The sequence below is a fragment of the Mirounga leonina genome, unplaced genomic scaffold (assembly GCF_011800145.1).
Source record: "Mirounga leonina isolate KUSES-001 unplaced genomic scaffold, KU_Mleo_1.0 Mir_53, whole genome shotgun sequence".
Taxonomy (NCBI): domain Eukaryota; kingdom Metazoa; phylum Chordata; class Mammalia; order Carnivora; family Phocidae; genus Mirounga; species Mirounga leonina.
In genome coordinates, this window is record NW_023270807.1 from 53,481,906 (window position 1) to 53,504,832 (window position 22,927).

Genomic DNA, 22,927 nt, shown 5'->3' on the forward strand with positions numbered 1-22,927 from the left:
CAGCCCAGTGAACCTGATCTCAGAACTTCCAACCTCCAGAACTCTGAAAGAATAAATGTGTGTTTTTTGAAACTACTAAATGTACGGTAATTTGTTAAAGCAGCCATAGAAGACCAATACACATGTCTAATTCTGTCCCGGCCCCTGCTTCCTGAGGATCTGAACAAACAAAAGAAGCAGTGGGGGATGAGGTCTCTCACTGCTCAGCAGGCAAAGATGATGCGGCCCTGAGTAATAAATGGGACATGGATAGTCCCTGGCATAAGGCAGCCCCATTGCTAACAGTCATCAGTAGTGACCGGAAAGGCATTTGGAAGATAAAGAGGAACAATACTTACAAAGACAGCAGAGTTGGTTAATTACAGGTAAATTGTATTGCTAACTACAAAGGAATAACAAGAAAATAAGCGCTTTGAAAAAGCAATTAAAGGCTAAGTGTGAGAGCCTTTGGCCTGTTTAATAGCTTACAAAGGGGAAGAGAAGACACAATTGAACAGGAAATCGAAGCTTTGAAAGTTGAAGTGTCAGAGCTCCACAGATGATTAAATACTCAGTCAAGGAGTGTCTGCTGTCCTAGGTCGGGGCCCTGGGTGGAAAAGCATGGGACCCTGACCCCTAGGTCCCTGTGCTAGAAGATGCTGCAGAGGCCTCACACCTCTCAGAAACTGCCTGCCCTTCCTGTCCTGGTTGCCAACCTGCCAGCTAGGACTACAACCCAGCATCACCTGCGTGGGGCTGCGCGGGGCCTGACCAAGGAAAGAGACTACTCACCCAAGGAGGGGCAAGAATTAGCTACCTTACACCAGCAGGAGCCAGGAGAGTGAATCAGGTATTGGATTTAGAGGGGCTGGAATGTAAGACTGGATAAAAAACATTTATTTACTTGGGGCACTTTTTCACACCACAAGAGCTAACAATCTGGCAGGAAGCTCAGGGAGCGGCTACACTTGTCAGAGCGGCTCCTGGAAGTCTAAGAAAGTGATGGCCCTTGCTGAACGAGGTGGGAATGTCTGACTTGCCTTAAAAATTAGATTGCATCCTGACCAAGGTAATTTGGTAATCTTTAAAAAAAAAAAAAAGAACATGGAAGACGGAAGCTAGCCCAGGGACTTGACTTCCAATCCAGACTCTAGGGCATTCTACAAGACTACAGTGGTTTTACCTTCAGGGTCAGTCTTTTGTTTTGTTTTGTTTTGTTTTGTTTAAAGATTTTATTTATTTATTTGACAGAGAGAGAGAGAGCGAGAGAGGGAACACAAGCAGGGGGAGTGGGAGAGGGAGAAGCAGGCTTCCCCGCAGAGCGGGGAGCCCGATGCGGGGCTCGATCCCAGGACCCTGGGATCATGACCTGAGCCGAAGGCAGACACTTAACAACTGAGCCACCCAGGCGGCCCACCTTTAGGGTCAGTCTTAAACCCAATTTAATTCAGGAATAAAGAGGCTACTTGCCAAAAAAATGTTTCTAACCATTCATGCTTAGAATTATTTTACATACACAAAGTAAGCCTTTATTACCCAATGAGAGAAACAATAAAATACTAATACCAGGAAGAGTTCATCCGAAAAACAAGTGGAAATTGTATATAGATTAATAGAATTCTAGGGCTGGACCTTCGAGATCAATTATAGCAACATCCTCATTTTATGATGAGCCCACTGCAACCCAGAGGAGCTATATTATGAAGAGTAGAAGTAGATTGTGCAATAGTTTATTAAATCCCAAAACACCAGAACCGAAGTAACCTTGAAATTTTAAAGATTGGTCTCTTTTTTTTTAAGATTTAATTTATTTATTTGAAAGAGAGCACACATGAGTGGGGGGAGGGGCAGAGGGAGAGGGAGAAGCAGACTCCCCGCTGAGCAAAGAGCCCAATGTGGGGCTCGATCCCAGGACCCTGGGACCATGACCTGAGCCGAAGGCAGACGCTTAACCGACTAAGCCACCCAGACATCCCAGGAGACAACATTCTTAACAAAAGAAGAACTTATTCTTGTGGAAATGGTAATACCACAATCTGAAAAAAAAACTTTAAATACACATATGTTTACAAATACTAGACTGTCTACACCTTTGGTCTTATCCACTAAGAACCTCTTCTGATTCTCATACAAACAAAAAAACTTAGATCATTCAATCAATATGTCAATATTATTATTTTTTTTATCAAAATTGCCTTAGAGTTCATAGAGTAGACCCTAAAATGATGCATAGTATAAATCTCTGTTACCAACTTAATAAATACTATAGAGTGATAACATTCTAATAAAAATGATGAAGTATGTCCCACAAGAAGGAAACAGCAACAAAAATACAATAACCACTTATCCCCATGAGTGATGAGCTCATAAATTACAGAACTGGCCTGGTAAAGCCTGTGAAAATTTTCATAACTAAAGATTAAAATCAAGATTTTTTTTAATTCCTTCTGTTATCATAACTGATATGAAAGTGTTCTAATCAACACTGACTTCAAGCAAAATTCTATGTACTGGCTCTTCAAATACCTCCTCAATTAAAGCATTATTTTTTTTTTTTCATAAATCACAGCTTCTGTTTAAATTACATAACCATATCTGGATGATTTTTAATCTTTAGAAGATGGTTTTTGATTATTCCCTGGAACCTCCATGACAAAATTATCCAAAAAGTAGGTTTTCAGAGGCTTGACATTGCCAAATGCTGCACCCTCCCTTCCTCACCCCCTTTCTAACAGTTAAAGAAACTCATAATAAAGTGGTTGGTGCAGAGCATATTAAGCTAGTAACTTCTACTCCAGAAACAAGAGTGCACAGAAGTTAACTTCTCTCCCACAGGTTAAATTTAGGAAGGAATTTTTTCTAAGATTATTGGAAAGAAAAAGGCTACTCATATCATTTCTACAAAGAGTGAATATTATTCATTAAAATTCTCAACCATCTGGAAAAAATAATTATTGAAGAAGTTCTGAGGGCTTTAAGAAAACATTTCAAGTTTAAGGAAAGACAGTGAATGGAATTTTCTTGTTAATTTATCCAGCAATATTAGAGTATCAAGCATGTTCATTTCCATCAAACACCTGGCCTCCCTGACATTTGGTGCTCTCCCAGACATCTATCAAGAAATAGATCAGATTTTTCAGCTTTCCTCATTTATGGTTTCAGGGAAAGATCCTGACATTGATTTTTGCATATGACTCTGATTGATTCCAGTGGGAGTCCTGCACACAATTTGGTAGTACAAAATGATCCCTAGCCTAGTGGTTTATGCTCCTTCCATAAAGATATTTTATAGTTTCCAATCCCAGCCTTTTATTTCTAAATCATTTGCTCAGATCTTTAGAATTTTCTCCTTGTCTCCTGTAATATTTTAAAGCATAAACTTCAAAACTTGGGTAAACTATTTTTAGTTTAATCTTAATTCAATATTTCTTTAACATAGTCATTATGGCCTCAGGTGTCTAGAAGACATGAACACTGTTACTGACACTGACTTTCCAAAAGAAAAATTATGAATTCTAATAATCTTAAGATTAATTCACAGTTTATAGCAATGCTGTTAATGAAAGCAAGCAGTCATATACTTTTGTTCTGTTCCCGATAAGCATGACTTGTTTTTTTCACAGGAGTTTGTCACTTAGGAGGAGTTCTGCTTCAAGTAATGAAATATGTGAATTAAAGCGGCTTGAACAGGAGCACCTGGGTGGTGCAGTCCTTTAAGTCCAACTCTTGGTTTTAGCTCAGGTCATGATCTCAGGATAATGGGATTGAGCCCCTCTGTGCTCAGAAGCAGAGTCTGCTTGGGTTTCTCTCTCCCTCTCTCTCTCAAATAAATACATCTTAAAAAAAAAAAAAAGAATTATTCTAAAGTGGCTTGAACATCAAGGACATTTTAGTGTCTTACCAAGACTCTTTGAAGTAGAAGTTTCAGAGTTGGTTACTATAGCTGCTCAAAACTGTCAGGGGTCTGGGTTGTCTTCTCTGCTACTTTATTGGCTCTCCCCTTATGGTCACAAAATGGCTGTCACACCTCCAAGTGTCTTGCCCTCACACCACATCTCTCAAGGCATGAAAGAAGAATGTGAGCTCCACTTCACTGTTGATTCCCTGGAGCTAGAAGGCCTGAGTGGAATTTCCACCTTCCCTGCTCACATTTCAGTCATATATCTGAACAAAATCAGAAATTTGTTTACAATGAAGTGGGAGGAAAATTTATAGGACAGCCAGTTAGTAGAGTTGACAGCTGGAACTCCTTACTCTCCCACAATAAAAGTCACATTTACCAGCTATTTGGTGTGACTATTCTTGGGGTAGTCACATGTGTACAGAAAGTTCCTGACAAAGATAGAGTATGTATGTATAATGCCCAGGCACTCAGCATGCTTTTTCTCCAATCAAGGACTGTATTTTTAAATAAGGCAACTATAGTCTGAGATGCTGCGATGATTTATGGAATGCTTCAAGAACACCTAATTATCTTCTCTTTATCAATAACCCCAGCATTAGCATGTATTTTATTTAATTATGCATCCATTTATATAAATGCCAATGGTATAGACTTGGAAAGGTCTTCAATACACTTGCAATGGGTGAACTGTATAATATGTAAATTATACCTTAATAAAGTTGCATGCATGTACACACACACACACACACTCAAAAAAAAAAGGTAATTTGGCTTTTGCGTTGGTGCTCTGTCTTGAGATAATTTCTCTTGAAGTCAGCCATCATGTTGTGAGAAAGCCCAGGACTGATGGAGAGGCTATGTATAGATATTCCAACAAAAGCCTCAGCTAGGCCCTTGGCTGACAGCCAGCATCGACTGCCAGACACTAGAGTGAGCGAGCCTTTGGATGATTCCAGCCCCAGCTTAGGCTTCAGACATTATGGAGCATAAATAATTCATCCCTGTTGTACTCTATCTGAATTCCTGGCCCTCAGAAACCAGAAGATGTAATAAGTGATGATTGTTGCATTGAGCCACAGAGTTTTGGAGTGATTGGTTTCATCAAAAGATAACTAATACTGACACTAATGAAATCCACAACACAAATGAAGGTAAAATAACGACTATGACAAGTTGTAAAATGAAGGTATCTGGAGAAGTGATGGTCTATAATGAGGGGATGAATTTATATCTCACCATAAATCCACAAAAATTCAGGGATTCCGGAATGACTTATGGCTGTGATATACTGAGTGAGTGGGCACTAACTAGAGTTCATAAATAAAATGACTTTGTTAGAGATTACGGAAAGGTAGCAATGAGTATGGACTTAGACAAATCTCCCATGTGGGTAGCCCCACTCTGCCACATTAGCTATGTGACCGGGAAAAGTAACCTTTCTGAGCCTGTACATTTCTTACATGAAAAATAGATGTTTGGGAGGATTAAGTGAGATGATACGTTGTTAAATACTTAGCATAGGGCCTGGCTCAATAACTATTAGTTATTGTTGTTACTATCATGAAATACATGGGGTGATACCAATAACGTGGCCCCAAATTACCTCTACCTCGAAATGTGCCACTTAACCCATAGACATTAGCGATGAAGATAACAAGTCTTTTGAAGTCTTTCTTGTGATTATATCTATGAGGTTCAAGCATCTTTTCACATTTTCTAATTCCTAACTAATTCTCAAAGTCACTTGTAGAAGGTAATCACAGAATCAAGAATTTCACTGGCTGCTAAACAGCTAACGGATGGGATTTCCATTTATTTATTTCAAGTAATTCATGGGATTTGATGGTAGTAATTCAGAAGATGTCTTCATTCCTAGAGAGGCAGGATGGCCATGTCATTCTTTGCATGACTGTTTAACAGATGATAGATTTTTCTACATGCTGTTTGCTATTTTAAAAAACAAGTGAAGCAGGGTTCAAAGCAAAAATGATAAAAAAAAAAAAAAAAAGCAAAAATGATCTAAAATACAGAGATGGGAAAAAAAAAAAGACTTGACTCTTTTTCTTCAATTAAAGTTATTGCATGTTCATGGTCTGAGAAGCTCAACTGGAACCAGCAGGTTAATAAACAGCTTCAAGCTACCATGGCTTGCTACTGATAGCCAGAGAGGACACTGTGAATCAGACTCATCCGATATGTACATCTTCAGTTGTACTTCATTGAATGACTTGAGATGTGCACACAAAGAGAGGTTGACCTCTACTAAGAAACAAGCATGCATTTGGAGCTTTGCATTCTCACTTGTCATTCTGCTCCTTCAAGGACATTAGCAAAGAATTGTCATCAGAGGACACTTATAAAATAAAGAACACCTTACTGAGATTTAGTGTGTAGTTTTATCTGTATCTTATCTGCCTCTCTGTCCCTAGCGCCTTACAAGAGGCACTCGATAAATGCATGTTGAATTGAATTGAACTACCGGGTAAGAAAGTAGATGCCAAACCTTCAGAAGAATCCCCTGCAGAGCCCTGAGCATAAAGAAGTGATGTTTCTCCCTTAAGCCCGATAAAAGCTACGCCACACCGGTTGCTATACTTTTCTCACTCTCTCCAGGCCTTTTGCCTGCTAGTACTATCTATACGGTAGAACATGTGAGATCAGTGCAAAATCTCTGGAGCACGATGGCTGATTTCAGACCTTGGTTTTGCCACTTTTCTAGCAACATTACCTTGGACAAGATCACCTCTCTCTGCCTTAGCACTTCATTTGCAAAGTGGAGTATAGCAGTGCCTACCTGTCAGGGTTACTGTGAGGAATCAATCTACAAGCATATGTAAAGTAAATATAATGAAGTTAGCACACAATAAGCAGTTAATAAATGTTAATGGTAATGACAGACATCCAACCTGGTATTGTCCAGGGCATGCAACTAGGGCCAGGTCCTAATTCCTCCCCTTTGCTAAACTGGTGAGGGAGCCACACAGACGCCTTGGCACTCACATGCTCTGAGAAGGATGGCTGGAGAGCGTATTCTTTCCACCAAAGCTCTAAAGGGTGTGGTGGGTGGAGAATCACCTAGATGATCCTTAGAAAGCCCAGCTGTGAACAAAAACACAGTCTTAGTTTGTTTGTTTCTTTCTTTCTTTCTTTTTCTTTCTTTCGATTTTCTTTATTTGACAGAGAAGGAGAGCCAGATAGCACAAGTGGGGTGAGAGGCAGAGGGAGAAGCAGACTCCCCATGAGGCAGGGAGCAGATGCGGGGCTCAATCCCAGAACCCTGGGATCATGACCTGAGCCGAAAGCAGCGCTTAACCCCCTTAACCAACTGTGCCCCCCTAGGTGTCCCAGGTCTTATTTTATTTCATGGGCAGTTATTTTCCTGCCAGTTTGGCTTTAATTAATGTCAAACATGTTCCAAAATGTGAACAAGTCCTTGAGTTTTCTCAGCAAACTAGGCAGTTCCCCCAAATCATCACTAGCCACCTCATTTTGTACATTTTAAAATATGTGCTATAAAGGCTTGAAATGCTGCCACCTAGAGACAGTTACTTCCTAAAGCTAGCCAAGGCAGTGATCTTGAAAGGCCACTAAAATTGAACTTGGCCATGCATTCACAATGCCATTTTAAAATTCTATATTATATGTTGGCTAACTGAACATAATAAAAAAATTAAATTAAATTAAAAAATAAAATTCTATAATGTAAATTGGTTATTTACCTAATTTATATAAGATAAACAGGATCAAGAAAGAGAGGAAAGTAATTCAACTTAGAAATAAACAGCATCCTCTATAACTAATATTTTTAAACCAGTTGTCATTCACAGGCAATGTACTACTTTTGTTTTTATGACTGGAATAATCATTTAGAACAGAATGGGAATGTCTAGGAGTTCGAACTTCTTGCCTTCTGGCCTACCACCCATGCGTGGGGGTCGAAGTCCTACCTGCTGTGCCCTGATAAACCAAACACTTCAGGGGAACAGAGAGCAGATGGTGTATACCTCGGCCATTTCCTAGAGCCTCATCTACAGGCTTTCTGTATCTCTCTGCAGGCGTCTCTGTGCACACACCTTTGGGTAAACCATTTTTAGTGTTCAAGGATTGAAATTACACAGTAGAGGACAGGATATAAGCAGCTAGTTAAGTTTTGTGGTTACAATTAGAAATTCTATGAGGATCAGAAGAAAATCAAAGAAAAGTATTTTCATCCCACAAGAAAGAATGTTTTGTTAATACTATCCATTATGCACAGGGGGAAAAAAAAATCCAACCATAAATATATTGAAGTTTTCCATGACCAATGACCAAGGCTTCCTTTTCAGCCTTCAAATCTCTTTTGCTGACATGACATTTTCATAATCTGTTGCTCTTTGATTCTTATTAGGCAAACTTTATTATTATTATTATTTTTTACTGTTTTCATCAATAACCCCTCCCTACACTCTGGTCTACTTTGCATTCATCTACAAACGTCAGGAGTAGAATCATTCCACAATCACCTGCAACTGTCCAGCCTACAATGAGAATGGAATGAAGCAAAGTCATAGTGATATCAGATACATATTTTAGTTCATTCGGTAGAAAGGTGTCACATTTAGGAAAAAATATAAAGAATTTTAACTCCCAAACAGTGTCCTAGCTACAATCCAACAGATACTTAGAAGTCTAAATTGAATAAAAGCTGGCATTCCTTTCCTTAGACATTGGGTCAAGTGGCAATCCAATTTCCCAATTATCCTCGAGAGAAGAGGCATGATCACTACAACCCCCTATTTATACATAACACATTCAGAGATGAGACATAAACTCGAGTCTCCATGTTCACAACAGGATAGGATTTTTTAAAGCTTTTATTTTCATTCCAGTTAGCTAACATACAGTGTTATATTAGTTTCAGGCATACGATATAGTGATTCAATAATTCCATACATCACTTGGTGCTCATCACGACAAGGGCATTCCTTAACCCATCCCCCCACCCACCTTCCCTCTGATAACCTTATCAGTTACAGGATAGGATTTGATTGCATTTATCTAAATGCAACCACAATAAAATTATAGATTTCAATTAGGAACAGGCATGGTATTAATACTGTATCACATTTGTTCTGGAAGGCTAGACCAAGAACAAGAAAAAATGTAAGGAACAAGAAGTTCCTCTAATTTTTTTCTCCCTATCTTATCATGATTTTGCTCTGCTACAGTCAAACTCAGGACTATTCCACTCTTTTGAAGAGAATACAAAACAGCTTCTGATTCCTCTGCCAGCTCCTTACTAAATTGAGTATTTGAGGCTATTTTATAGTATCTGTTATAAGTAATGCTTTTGAATGCCTTTTGTTAATATGCTACTTCAAATAAATAGACAAAATATATGAGAAAAGGATTCATAAGTCACATGAAATTGCAAAAAGAGAAAAAATAAAGAAGCACAGCAAAGCATTCCTGAGATCAGAAACCCAGACACACACAAACACAAATGCAAGTGAAAATAGCCAGAAATAGAGCCATGCCAAACTAAGACATCTCTACAAACTAAGACATCTCATCAAACAAAGCCACTGTGAGATGCAGATAAAAGTCAACATGTGAATAATTGCATATCCATCTCTCGTATTTATATGTGGGGTTCTTCCATTTCATGCAAACTAAAAATTTATTCATGTGAAATCTTAGAACAGGAGGGTGGAGGACAAAATAACCCTTTTCCATCTCTGAATGGCTACCCTCTCCACACTCCTTAAAGGTTAGTGGAGAATAATTATCCTGGAATTTTCCCATGGTGGAAGTGGCCTGGCCAAGGTTTTGTCCAGATTCTAATGAGCAGATACTTTTTTGCAAGAAAATTTTCCCTGATTTCTTTTAATAGTTCGTCTAAAGTTAGGTTTTATGTGAGACCAGAAAAATAATTCAAAAGCTACATCTTAATAATTACTATACTTTGTTCTACATATAAAATTACTTTGAAACATACAATGATTCATTTAAAAAAGTCAGTAATTCTGACCATCTATAATGTACTCAAATTGCATCAGGCTTGTAGAATTCTGGATAACATTAAATGATCTCTGCATTCACCAAATCTTAATAACAGGTATGATTCAAACCTATATATATATATATATATATATATATATATATATATATATATATGCCAAAATGAAATGAAATCAGAATTAAATGGTTTCCTAACATCTTCCATACATCATCCATAATAGTACTATATAAATCATATCCAGCCTAATTATTACCAAATTTTCCCTGAAATGATCTAACAGGTAGTGTCACTGCATCATCAAATTGCAGAGTCCTCTTCCATACTCTTGCCAGGGCCCCCTTTGACATAGACAGCTTTCTTGATATACCAGGGTGACATAAGCAAAGCAGAGAATAATTCATAGGGAATTTCATCGACTGACACCCAGTAGCATCACGGGTGCAGATGATACAAAACCACAAGGAAAGCTCAAAAGAATAAGTTTTTCTCTAAAGTTTTTTTTCACATTAAAATATCTTCTCCAATTCCTTCCCAATTCAGCCTATGACCCAATCTCCAGCATTTCATAATAAATAAAGCTGTTACCAAGAAAAGTAGAAGAAAAGAGCTTTTGATATTTCTTTTTAAGAGTTCCATCTGATGTACTTATCTGGTAATGTACCATATTGCCAATTAGCACTCTAAAGTCTCCATATTCTCAGGTGCTCTAGATATTTTGGTACTTGAGTTACAAAAATCTTCAACAGCAAATAAGTAAAGATAAAAATGTGCCTCCACTTTATCACAAAGAAGGTTGAAATAAGCCTGAAATCAAAATGAAATGCAAAATGAAAACCTCTATGGAGGCATTATTAATTCATTTTTATTAATAAAAAAATTGCATTTCTATAGAAAGCTTCTATGCCCCGTGAACAAAGAAGAGATAACAAAGTCACAGCAGTGACAGACTTAAATTCTGGGCCCTTCTCCTGGGGACCCAGGGCAGTTCATCTAAATTGAGTTCTAGGCTGTTAGAAAACATAACTGTATGATTACTAAAAGATCATAACTAAAGTCACATAAATTTCCTTGAGCTAAAATTCACAGATACTCAACAATGTGTAATGCTGTCATTGGAATGGTTCCACAATTAACAATATTAGCATTTTCTTATCTGCTTTATAAAGGTGGACTAGAGTAAATGTACTTATTCTTTTCTCACATGTAACTCTGCTTTACTCAAATCTTCCTCTGACTATATTCAAGTCAAAATAAGAGGAATCTTCTTGCCTCTAACCCTAGGTTAATTTTCATAGTCTCTCCATCATATTATATTTCTCCTCAACCACAGCCCATGGCTTCCTAGTGATAGTCAAAATAACCAGTATCTACTGCTTCACTGAGGAGTTCTGCCTAGCCTGCCTTTCCTGTCTTAGGCCCTGGTGCATGGCCACTCAAATCCTCTGCTGTAGTTGGGCCAGTTCAAGCACAACGACCCACTAGCACACAGCACTGTTCCTCAATTTTCTCCACCTGGAATGAGCTCTCATCTTTTTCTCCATCAGTCTGAACCCTACTCTTGACTTCAGGGTCAGGGACAGTCTCATGTTCTCTCTGAAGCTGTCCCTAACCAGCCCGTCTCACAGTCGTCTATAATTCTCAGGGAATTATATTGCATTTATTGTCTTTGCCAGTCAATTAATATTTGTCATATTTCTTGTATCTTTAATTAACTACTTGAATATTTATATAGCTCTCCCCACACATATATTTAAATTTAGTAAGAAATAGAGACACTTTTTTATTATTGTTTTTGCCTTTAATTGCCATCCCTCAGTGTACTGCACATAGCAGGTGTTCAACAAATTCTTAATTTACTCAAATAAACTCAAAGAGCAACATAAGGGATTCATGCTACACATAAAACATTCCTTTCCAGAGAAAACTGCTAAGCATTGCTCTAAGTTGCCAAGAGGAATCTTATCCCCTGGGTGTCATTAAAAATAGGTACACAGGGGCACCTGGGTGGTTCAGTTGGTTAAGCGACTGCCTTCGGCTCAGGTCATGATCCTGGAGTCCCGGGATCGAGTCCCGCATCGGGCTCCCTGCTCGGCAGGGAGTCTGCTTCTCCCTCTGACCCTCCTCCCTCTCATGCTCTCTGTCTCTCATTCTCTCTCTCTCAAATAAATAAATAAAATCTTTAAAAAAAAAAAATAGGTACACACTACATTGTGCTGGATGGTATAAAGGAAAGTCATAACTCTGGAAAGGAATGACCAAGGGTGTATTGGCCCCAGTTCTCCCGTTATATTATTCTTTAGGTATTTCAATGCCTTCCAGACTATAAACATCCAAAAGAAAGAGAAAATTTAGTACCTGGGTGGGTGCGTTAGTCTCCAGTGGATGCAGGGAAGGAAGTAAATCATTAGTGACAGTGAACCCTATTTGTGGCTCTAAAGTTAGGCCTGATAAATCTGTGAAAGTTCTAACATATAAAATACAGCAATATCACTTCATATCAGGTAGTTTTCACAATACATACTTTTTACATTAGCCAGAATCTACTACCAACCCATCTCTCCATTTCATCCTTCAATTTCATCTCTCCTGTCATCAACTCTGCCTTTGGATTGGTCTGCTAGACCATGTACATTTAATGCAATTATGGATATATTGCTACTTGGTTTCTATTTGTCCCGTTTTTTGATTCTTAGTTCCTCCTTTCCTGACTTTCTTGGGGGTAGGAGGAGTTACCGAATAGTTTTCAGTATTTCATTTTAAAGCATATATTGACTTTTTAGCTGTATCTGTTTGTATCATTTTGGGTGGTTATCCTACAGATTAACACCACAGTCTATTTAGACTTAATGGTATATTAATTCATGTAAAATTAACAATCTTGTGAGAGTAAAATTCCACTTAACTACTTCCTATTATTTTGCTATTGTTTTTATATATTTTACTTGTGTTACAAATGTCATGAGCCTCAGTCATCTTATGCAGAGAATAGGAGTAGAAAAAAAGAGTAATATTTTATACTTACCTACATATTTGCCATTTCTTGCTCTTTTCTTCTTCCCAGTAGATCCAATTTTCATCAGGTGTTAATTCTCTCTGGCATGAAGACCAGCCTTGAATATTTCTTAAAAGTACAGGCCTAATGAGAACTAATTCTCTGAGCTTTCGTTTATCTGAAAATGTTTCTATTTTTGCCCTCATGTTTTAAGAGTATTTTCCTTGGATATAGAATCCTAGCTCGACAGTTTTTTTATTTTTCTTTCAGTATTTTGGAGATGCCATTCTACTGTCTTCAGTCTTCCCATGTTTCTAATGAGAAGGCAGCTAACATTCATATCACCGTTCCTGTGTACACAATGTGACGGAAATCCGTGTTTGCTTCCCAACACTTTGACTATGATGTGCCCGAAGTGCAGCTCCTCTTTTTATATTTACCCTTTTTGGAAAATGCTGAGCTTCCTGGATCTGACAGATGATGTTTTTCACTTAATTTGAGCCATTGTTTCTTCAAATATTTTTCTTCCCCATTCTGTTTCCTTTTTTTTCTGAAATTCAAACTAGTCATATGTTACATCACTCGATATCATCCCATAGGCCACTGGAGCTATGTTAATTCTTTCTCCAGTCTTGGTTTTCCTTCTCTTCTTCAGATGAGATCATCTTTATTGACCTATCTTTTAGTTACTGCCTCTCTTCTGCTTCCTCCAATCTGCTGTTAAGCCCATTCTGTGAATTTTTATCATTTCAGAAACTGTACTTTTCAATTCTAAAATTTCTAGTTTTTTATAGATTTTCATTCTTTAGTATTACAGGAGGTCCTCAAAAAAAAAAAAAATAATAACCACTAATTGACTCATGAGTTGGACCCAAGCAGTCAGAGGCTCCTCACTCCCTTCCCTGTCCTTGAAAGGTACATTCCAACCACTGTTCCCACTCTAGGAGCCATTGCAAGGACACAGACTTGCAAGAGGAATGTGTTGTTGAAACTATCTGGACTGAATATGATACCCCACTGAGGCTTCTATATAAACTTTAGATTCTGGTGGGTGAGTATGGAGATCTACTCGTCTTGCAGATGCCCAAGACAAGCCTCATATGTAAGTTCCTTTGCTTATTAAAACTACCATCTACCAACCTGGAGTGGTTTATTTGGTCTCTGCTTGCCTTATGTGTATGGGGGCCAGTTTTGAATTTCACTCTGGGAACTCCCTAGGTTGTGAACCAACATTTACTGAGATTTCTCATCTGTTCACTCTTTATATCTATTGTTCCCCTTAGGTCATTTAACATATTTACAAAATCAAGCTTAAAGTCTTTGTATGCTAATTTTTATATCTGATTCATTTGCTTTTTTGTCTTGATTATGGGCCACGTTCTTTTTTTTTCTTTTTTGCATGTCTAAAAATTTGGGTTGTATTTTAGATACTGTGTTTCATTGTAGAAATGCTGGGATCTATTATTTTCCCCAGAAAGTGTTGGGTTTTGTTCTGGAAGGAAGTTAAATCACTGGATGATTATTTAGAATCTGTGGAGGCTTACTGTTATGTTTTGCAGGGGTGGGTGGGTGGAAAATCCATGAGGTTTACCAAGTTCCCTAATTTGAAAGGACTCAAACTCTGAACTCTGTCTTCTCTGCTTTGAGAAGTATCTAAAATTTCTATCCATTTGCCATCCTTTCAGCTCTTACTTTCGGATGGACTTCTTGGCATCTCCCCCATGCATACATGGTTCAGAAGTCAGCCAAGGACTTGAAGAGAGTTCATCTTCATATTTTTAGTCTTCCTCACTATAAATTCCTCCTTTGCAGGAGGTTCTTCTAAATTTTCAGTCACTCTGGCATTCTCAAACTCCATCCTCTCATTTCTCAAACCAGTAGAATTCTGGCTTTCAGTTTAAGTGTAGATATTCTATATCATGCAGATGGCATGTGACTTGTGTTTAAAAAAATTATATAAATGTGAGTTTCTCCCAGTGTGTATGAGTGTTTTCTTTTAAGAGTTAAATTTTCTCTAAGTTCTGCCTGCTTCTGGCCATTTTTCAATGCCTTCAAGTTATATATACACAAACACATGTATGCATACACACACATGTATGTATTATAATTGTTATCTGTGGAAGGGTCAGTCCAGTTCTCTACAGTTACTGGGATTAGAATTCCATCCTTGGTCTTGATTTTCAAGTCATCACTCTGAACTACAGAAACAGCCTGTAGTTCCCAAGGGCCTTTAACTCTTCTTTGACTCACAATTTTGCTCTGTTAAAATATATTCTCCCTGCAGCAGCCAGAGTTATTTTATTAGAAACCCAGTATTAACCATGCCACTCTCCTTAACATCTTTATATGGCTTCTCATTATACCTAGAATCAATCCAGAATTCTAAATATGGCCTCTAACAACTTACACAATCTGCCCCCTGTCAATCACTTCTGCTCCAACCTACCTCTATTTGCCCATTGGGTTTTGGTAACACCTCAAATCTTTAAAGTTATCAAACAATATACCTGTTCAAGGACCCGAATTAACCTTCGGGTTCTCATCTATATGTCACTTCCACAAAGATGGTGGGGCTGATTCCACAGATTGTGTTAGTCAGGTACAACATTTTTGTTTGTTTGTTTTTTTGGTTGGTTTTTTTTTTTAACATATAATGTATTATTTATTTCAGGGGTACAGGCCTGTGATTCATCAGTCTTACACAATTCACAGTGCTCACCATAGTACATTCCCTCCCCAGTGTCCATCACCCAACCACCCTATCCCTCCCATCCCCCTCCCCTCCAGCAACCCTCAGTTTGTTTCCTGAGATTAAGAGTCTCTTATGGTTTGTCTCTCTCTCTGGTTTTGTCTTATTTCATTTTTCCCTCCCTTCCCCTATGATCCTCTGCCTTGTTTCTCAAATTCCACATATGAGTGAGGTTATACGATAATTCTCTTTCTCTGGTGTTAGGAAAATTGGACAGCCACACGCAGAAGAATGAAACTGGACCATTTCCTTACACCACACACAAAGATAGACTCAAAATGGATGAAAGACCTAAATGTGAGACAGGAATCCAACAAAATCCTTGAGGAGAACACAGGCAGCAACCTCTTCAATCTCCCCTGCAGCAACTTCTAACTAGACGCATCACCAAAAGCAAGGGAAGCAAGGGCAAAAATGAACTATTGGGACATCATCAAGATAAAAAGCTTTTGCATATCAAGTACTACATTATAAATGATGAAACCCTAATACCCTTCTACTTCTGGGCTTGGAGAAAACTGGCAATCCAGTTTCAATAATCCATAACTCAAAAGCAGGAGATTGGGGGATTTCTTTCTTGGGGTGACATCCCTAGAGGAAAGCCCTAACAGATCCCTTATGACTACTGCTCTGCAGTGAAACTACCTGGCTGGATTAGGCTACAGAGAAGCCCACCAGGCCATAGTCCAGTCCACATACATGCAGAGAGGGCTTCCTGTCACCTACTTGGGTCTCACTCTGAAATGTGAGCAGACAGTCAGGGACCACCAGACTGTTGAGGGAAGGGCCCAGGATGAAGGACAGAGAACAGCAACACATCCTGCAAAAAGGAACTTTCAGGAAACAGAAATTTTAGATTAAAAAAACTTTAAAAAAAAAATCTATCATTAATGCCCTCACAGAACTAAGCTTTACTTCTATAAAAGGACAAAACAGGAAATTTTAACTGAGGCACCAGCTCCCTTACACTGAATTAAGGTAATAAGTTGCTTGTTCCTTTGATCAAAAATTTCTTAGTTGAGGCAATATTTAGGTTATATGCATCATAACTTAGAGTTAAGTTTGAGAAAGTATATGTTTTAGACATGCAAGGTACATTAAAAATAAGCCTGGCTTAAGAAGCTAATAAAAGTATATCAATTTTCTACCTGGAGGTCACTATTTTGAAGATAGCTTGTTTTCAATCTAAGTAGTTGCCAATATTCTCAGTTATAAATTTTACATTTTAGATCATTCAACACAAAACTAACAGGCCTCAGGAAAAAAGTGAAACATTTTCCATTCCAATTATTTCTAAAAGGCAAGACTGTTAGCATCACAACTGAGATTTTTCAGGTATCTCAGGATATAGCACACATCTGGGTAATGGGAAAGATCTAGATTTCCTGATCACCCTAACTAATTTTCATTTATTCATTTATTCAACAAATATTTATTGTGCTGCTACTGTATGGTAAGCATATGCACACACTAGAAATCCAAAATTGCGTAAGATAAATATGGTCTCTGTCCTCATGGAGTCTGCAGTGGAGTGGATTTCTCAGCAATATCTAGATCTACCTATCCCATGTGCCATTTGTAAATTTTAAAAAAGTAGATAATCAGGTGGCCTCTGGATGAAGACCTAAGAGGATTTCCTATAAAATAAAGCATTAGGGCTTTATGGTGTGAAGTTAAACACTGAGATTCTTATTTTATTTTCTCTTTGGACTGTTTTTATTTTATAGCACTATTTTTTTGTAAGAAGCTGTTACCTTTGTCACATTCATAAATAAAAAACTTACTTCCCTTAACCATATTTTCAATGAGCATGTTTCTGTTGATTTTCAGTTACTCCACATTGGGCACGTCCTTTTCCCAAGGCAGAAACAGAAACAGGGCGTAGATGGGCTGAAGCAGGTGCTGTCAAGAGAGTAGCATGTAACAGCTAGGTGGTTTGGAAACAGCAGCTTCCTTGAGCTTCCTAGGCTAAGTCAAAATAATGAGTCAATGAGACATTTGGTGAGAAGTTTCTTGGCCCTGATCTTATTTTAGTCAGGCCTAAAATACACCTCATTCTAATTCTGTCTTCCCAAACAAACAGTACAATGTTAAAATAACAAAGAGAAAATATTGGCAACTTATGAAATCTTTAGTAGCAAAATGGAATGTAGCAACTAAGTTAAACAAGGCTCTATGTTACCTAATGCTCTTCATAAACTCCCCCTGAGGGGTACTCAGCCATTAGCAGCCTCCAGAGGATACTCACTTGCCAAAGAACCGTGTGAGAGGCCAAGAGCCCTGGAATCAGACCAACTCCTGACTTCCTCTGACGATGGGCACTTCCCAGGCCTCGCTCTCTCCCCAATCAAATACTGGGGATACCCTTTCTTCTCAGCCTCTGAATTTCACAATTCTTAAAAATTATGTCTTACCTTGTTCACTTTTTCACCTTATTTTACCTTTTATTGTTTCAGATCCCCTTCATTTCTCTTTATTTTTCTCTTGTTTCAGGATGTCCTGGACCAAAGTTGTTTTTTTTTTTTTCACGTGGAACCTGCTGGGAGTAAAATCAACAAGGATCTCTCATCTATACTTAATTTTCCTCACAGCAGGTGCTGTGATACAGCAAAAATTCTAGACAGAAATGTGGTAAGGCTTTTGTTGCTGCTGCCATGCTAGTTACCCGAAAATCAATAAATGATTAGAGCACCTAACAGAGTGGATGATTCCAGTAGCATTAAAATGATGATGGAGGAAATCACTTAAAATGCATACATGTACTTGTTCTTTGGCTGTCAAGATTTCAAGCTTAACATGCATAGTAGCTAACCAGTTTCTGAATATTGTTTAAAAGAGTTTAAAGGTTGATTTGTTGTTGTTGTTGTTGTTCCATGTTTGCAAAGAGAAAAAACAATTTAGAATTTGTGGCAATCAATATAGTCAGGTAAAAATAAAGAAATTCAGCAAGAGTTCATTTGTCCAGTATCTGTTCATGTAAATAAATGTTCTGGAGAGCTAATGTTTACTCTTTCTAGCATCAAAACTTTAAAATTTATAATCACTTCAACTTCAACAAAAGCTTTCAAAATTCCTATACACAATTCCTTCCTTCTTGGAATTTGAATATTCAATAGAATTTCATATTTTTCTTGATGCAAGAATTGCAGTTACTCATTTGCTCTTGCTCTAAATATGCCTTTGGTTGTAACTGGTTTTTACAACTTCTCCATCTTTCCACACCTGGCAGAAAATGCCACAACCTCACAAAATGAATATGGCTCAAATTTTCATGTCCACATTCAGGCACTCAACACTGATCATCAGCTCTTCTCTTGTTCATCTTCCTGTCCTCCAGGCAAAATCTAAACTTTTACCCATGACCTCAAGCTTCCAATTCCACTACTCACTCTCACCTCCTTTAGTCTTCCTATTACATTGAGAAAATTGAACCACACATCAGTCAAGGTCTTGTCCCTGTTTAATTCATATTTCAACCTCAGCTTCCCTTCCTCAGGGCATGAATGGGCCCTCTTCCTTCAACCTCTGTTCTCTGTCCTGGTGTGCTCAGGATTTCTGTTAACTATTTCCCCTGACTCTTCCATTTAAATCTGTTTTTGATATTGACTTAGAAACATACTTAAGTTGGGGCGCCTGGGTGGCTCAGTTGGTTAAGCAACTGCCTTCGGCTCAGGTCATGATCCTGGAGTCCCAGGATCGAGTCCCGCATCGGGCTCCCTGCTCGGCAGGGAGTCTGCTTCTCCCTCTGACCCTCCTCCCTCTCATGCTCTCTGTATCTCATTCTCTCTGTCTCAAATAAATAAATAAAATCTTTAAAAAAAAAAAAGAAACATACTTAAGCCTATCCCATCTTAATGAAGAATGAAACAAAGCAAAACAAAAACTCCCATTGATGCTGTACCAAATTTCAAATTCTATTGTTTTTCATACTGATTCTCACTCATGATGGCTTGTTGCTTAGGTGTTTTATAATTCTGAATTTTGAGCTTACGTAATCTAAATCTATGGAAATAATGATGGGATCGGAGTTAAATGTGGACTTCTCTGGAGAGAAATTTTATGTGCTTCTGCCAGATACCCATGGCCACATTATTCTAATTTCTAGGATTGGGATTATATACATCTGAATAACAATTCCACAGGAGGTCAGTGTTATATTTAGGAATCCTTAAGAAATTCTTTCTTTTTGCCCTACCCAGAACCAGAACCAAGGATGAACAAGTGACCTGGTCATGTATCTTTGTTGATAGGAAGATTTTCTTTTCTAACTTAACATTTTACTGAAAAAATATCCTTTTGAAGGAACTGACTATTGGAATCACTTTGCACAGGTACAAGGTATTATTGAGCCATGAAAACACAGGCCTGTTTGTATCAGAAAAGACCTTCATGCAGCCACAAACCCAGTGTTGGGTTACCACATCAGATTTCTGCTTTTTCTTTATTTTTGGACAATGAGGAATTCCCTTATAAATTTTAAAAAGTTTTGGCATTATGTCCAGCACATTTTGTAGTAGGAGATCTAGCCCTCCATAGTGCTAGAAGCAAAAATTCTCAGATTTCTCTAGCAGTAAGACTAAAGCCCTATCTGTCAAGGTAATGTCAGACTGAATCATTGTGATTACAGGGAGCTCCAAAATACAAAGTCTTCTAGACCTACAAAACAAAACATTTATTACTTATTTTGTTAGAGAGAAAAAAATAGTCCAAATTTCCTCACCTTTATATTAACTAAACAGATAAAAACAAAAATAGACCTTGTACAACCAACTATGGGAATTATATTGAACACAATTTCCATTTCAAAGAGATGAAGGAAATTTAGCCTTAAAAATTTAGGCAAAATGCCTAAGGTCACACAACCATTAAGAAATAAATCTAGGGATGTCTGGGTGGCTCAGTCAGTTAGGCATCTGACTCTTGGTTTCAGCTCAGGTCATGATCTCATGGGTTGTGGGATGGAGCCCTGGGTCAGGCTCCACACTCAGCAGGGAGTCTGCTTGAAGATTCTCTCCCTCTGTTCCTCCCCCACTCATATGCGTGTTCTCTCTCCCTTCCTCTATAAAATAAATAAAGAAATCTTTTAAAAAAAAAAAAGAAATCTAGTATGCAAACACAGAGCTCTCTTTTTTAAAAACCCACAGTAAACAACAGATTATATCCTCCAAAACTTCTAACAATGTAGTTATTGAGTAGATACTATAAAATGACCATATTTAAAATAAAATAAAGATATATGAAAGGAATGTGAGACATACTAAGAGAAGACTATAGAAAGGGACAGGCAAATTTTAAAAGAATAAAATAGAACTTATATAAATGAAAAACCTAGTAATTGTGCCTGATTTTCATTTTCAGTAATTGTAGCAAAGTAAATCAGATCAACCCGAATGCTAAGAAAAACTATTAAAGCTGGCAAGATTTTTTTTTAAATCTGCTTGAATCCATTTGAGGGTTAAAGAAGCAGGGATAAATAAAAAGACATAGATCTAGGGGAAGAAAGAAAGAAGACAGAAGAGGTCTGCATCTGGGGTCACTTTTTCTTAATGTACATGCTTATACCAGAAGCATCTGAAAGAATTACATGTACAGGCTTATATCAGAGGCATCAGAGAATCAGGAACTTAGTAGGATTTTGAACAGATTCATGGTGCCAAGGGAACAAAAACTGGAGTCCACTGCCTGCCCAAGACAAGGGTTATGACAAACATCTTGGACTTGAGTTTGGGATCATTAATTAAGAAATACACCCTAGGAATGAGGGTTTATCATTACAAGACAGACTTTTTATAAGAACTGAAGCCCAGATAAGAATCATCTCAAATTGTGATTGAATTAAGATGATCTGAAATTTGTAGCCATTTACCAAAAGAAAATATGAATCCTCTCTGATGGGAAATAACATCATCATACCCCTCAATTAGTTATATTACTTTGCATTAAATATGCCATTCACATTTAAAAATAAACAAGATATAGGGAGACAAGACAACATGATCACAACCAAGGGAGAAACAGATAACAGAAACAGACAAACAGGAAATCCAAATAATAGAACTATTGGAAACAGATTTTAATATTTTTAAGGAATTAAAAGATAAAATTGTTAATATTGGCAGACAAGTATAAATTATAAAAAGGAATCAAATGAAAATTCTAAATATGAAGAAAATGTAATGACTGAATATTAATAACTCAATATATGGGCTTACAGTAAATTAGTCGCAGATGAAAAAAGAATAAGTCACCTGGAAAATAGGTTGGAAGAAAATGTACAGAATTAGGTAGAGAAATAAAAGGAAGGAAAAATAGACAAAATTACATAGAAGAGTCATAGGTGATACAGTGAAAGTTTGAACAGATGTGTAATTCAAGTCTCAGAAGAAGAGGAGAGAAAAATGGGGCAGAAAATAGTTGAAGAGAGTATGGCTGTGGATTTTTTAAAACTTGCAAAAGAGATCAAGCCATAGATTCAGGTAGCATTAGAAAATGCAAAAATGAGGAGTACTTACGTGGCTCAGTCTCTAAAGTGGCAGACTCTTGATTTCGGCTCAGATCATGATCTCAGGGTCCTGGGATTGAGCTCCACATCTGGCTCCGCACTCAATGCAGAATCTGCTTGAGATTCTCTCTTTCCCTCTCCCTCTGCCCCTCCCCCTGCTTGCTCATGTTCTCGCTCTCTAAAATAAATAAATAAAACCTTTTTCTTTTAAAGATTTTATTTATTTGTCAGAGAGAGAGAACAAGAGAGAGCACAAGCAGGGGGAGCGGCAGGCAGAGGGAGAAGCAGGCTCCCCACTGAGCAGGGAGTCCTATCTGGGACTTGATCCCAGAACCCTGGGATCATGACCTGAGCCAAAGGCAGACGCTTAACTGACTGAGCCACCCAGGCGCCCTATAAATAAAGTCTTTTTTTAAAAAATGAAAAAAATAAAGAAAACCCAAAAACGATAAATACAAAGAAAGCTACATGTAAGCACATCATAGTGAAATCAATGAAAAACGAAGAAAAATAACAAAATCATAAAATTGGTTATAAGAAAAGCAAAGAGACTAGCTTGATGGGATCCATAATATGACTCATTATTGACTTTTTGATAAAAATAATAGAAGACAGAAGACAATAAATTGTATTTTCAAAGTGCCAAAAGAAAATAACTGACAACTTAAAATTCTATAATCAATAAAAATGTCTTTGCGGAATTAGGATATTCGCAGACTAAAACAAGAGAATCAGTTGTCAGTAGACCCCCTGATGTTCTCAGTAAATTCCACTAACAGAAATATTAAAGGAATAACAGT

The 22,927-nt window shown here is 37.7% G+C and overlaps 1 long non-coding RNA gene across 3 annotated transcripts in view; it reads right to left on the reverse strand.

Annotated features, from left to right (window-relative positions):
* The window catches only part of LOC118001439, an 87,202-nt gene extending 69,481 nt beyond the window's left edge, over positions 1 to 17,721 (reverse strand). For 2 of the 3 annotated variants that reach the window (XR_004676694.1, XR_004676692.1), the window contains exon 1: positions 6,884 to 7,015. This is a non-coding gene — a long non-coding RNA (uncharacterized LOC118001439). Of the gene's footprint in view, positions 1 to 6,883; positions 7,016 to 16,351 lie in introns of those variants that run through there. The other variant, XR_004676693.1, reaches the window with a different exon arrangement.
* Between the last annotated feature and the right edge of the window lie 5,206 nt (positions 17,722 to 22,927).